Here is a 1818-nt window from a genome sequence, read left to right as displayed (position 1 = left end):
CTGAGATGGCCAAGATCCCTTATGCATCAGCAATGGATAGTCTCATGTATGCCATGATAGCCACTTGCCCAAATAGTGTGCATGCAGTTGGTATTGTGGCGCGTTATATGGATACACCTGGCAAGAAGTATTGGGATGGCGTGAAAGATATCATGAGGTACCTGAAGGGCACTACAGATATGTCTATATGCTATGGCAGCCAGGATATAGGGGTCGTGGGTTATACTGACTCCGACTATGCAGGACATGCAGATAGTAGGAAGTCCACTTCTGGCTATGTGTTCGCTTATACTGGAGGGGCTGTTTCTTGGATGTCCAGGGTGCAGAAGTGTATGGCTTTGTCTACCACTAAGGCCGAGTATGTTGCAGCCACTGAGGCTTGCAAGGAGGCTATCTAGCTAGGCCATCTTGTTTCTGACCTTGGGATTGATGATGTTCCTACACTGCATTCGAATTCTATGAGTGCCATTCAGTTGGCTAAGAATCTGGTCTTCCATGCGAAGACGAAACATGTTGAGGTGAGATATCACTTTATTCAGGGTGTCGTGGAAGACACGTCTGTTGACCTTGTCAAGATCTCCACTGACATCAATCCTCCAGATCTGCTCACGAAAAGCCTCACCTACTGAGTGATTTGCCTTCCTTAGGAGATTGATGGGCGTTGGATGAGATGTTGCCTTTCCTCATCCCTTGTACCTATGTACATTTTTACTGTCTTTTCTTTTCTTTTCTCTCTCACTGGGGTAGATTCGCCTTTAAATAGGAGGTTGTTGGGGTAAAGGCACCTCTGCCGTGCCACCCCGTGTATTACTACACTGATAGTACCCGCCAGTGCACACTGCAGGTGGCAAGCGCCCATCATCGTTACACTTATTCTTTATTCTTTCAGTGACTAGTGAATAAAGGAAGGCTCGATCACACATTGTGACTGTTGGAGTTTCCATTTGTCTCTCTCTCTCTTTTCTTGCTCTTGCTCTCTGCCATAGCTCGTGCATGGTCTTTCGATCCTCTCATCCCTTTCAAGTATATGCACATATCTACAGTGCCCTTCAGGTACCTCATGATACCCTTCACGGCATCCCAATGCTTCTTGCCAAGTGTAGCCATATAGTGTGCCACAACACCAACTGCAAAGGCAATATCTGGACGAGTGGCGATCATGGCATACATAAGACTGCCCACTGCGGATGCATAGGGAATCTTGGCCATCTCGGCCCTCTGCTCATATGTCTGCGGATAATCAACCTGTGATACCTTCACATAAGAAGGCAATGGACAGCCAATAGGCTTTACGTCCTTGCGGAAGTGCTCAAGGACTTTATAAATGTACTCCCTCTCTGACAAGTAGAGGAGTCCCTGATGCATGTCGTATCTAATGCGCATACCAAGTATGTGAGCGGCATGTCCCAGATCTTTCATCTCAAAGCTCTTCTTGAGCTAAGCCTTAAGAGCATCTAGCTCATCATGAAATTTTCCTGCCTATGAGCATATCATCCACATAGAGTACCAAAATCAATAAAGAACCATCACAGGCTTTCTTCGTGTAAATACACAGATCCATATCACTCCTGCTTTAGCCCTATGACTGCATAAAGGCATCAAACTTATGATACCACTCCCTAGGTGCCTGTTTCAAGCCATAAAGACTTTTCTTCAATTTGCACACTAGGTGCTCCCTGCCAGGTTCTACAAAGCCCTTAGGCTACTCCATATAAATCTCATCATGCAAGTCCCCATGTAAGAAAGCCATCTTGACATCCATCTAGTATAAATCCAAGTCAAGCTGAGCAATCAAAGCCAAGACTAAGCACAGGGTGG

The sequence above is a fragment of the Lygodium microphyllum genome, chromosome 14 (genome assembly GCF_053477565.2).
Source record: "Lygodium microphyllum isolate KBCC chromosome 14, Lygodium_microphyllum_v1.1.10, whole genome shotgun sequence".
Classification (NCBI taxonomy): domain Eukaryota; kingdom Viridiplantae; phylum Streptophyta; class Polypodiopsida; order Schizaeales; family Lygodiaceae; genus Lygodium; species Lygodium microphyllum.
The sequence above is the reverse complement of the archived record's forward strand: the minus strand, read 5'-3'. Positions refer to the sequence as shown.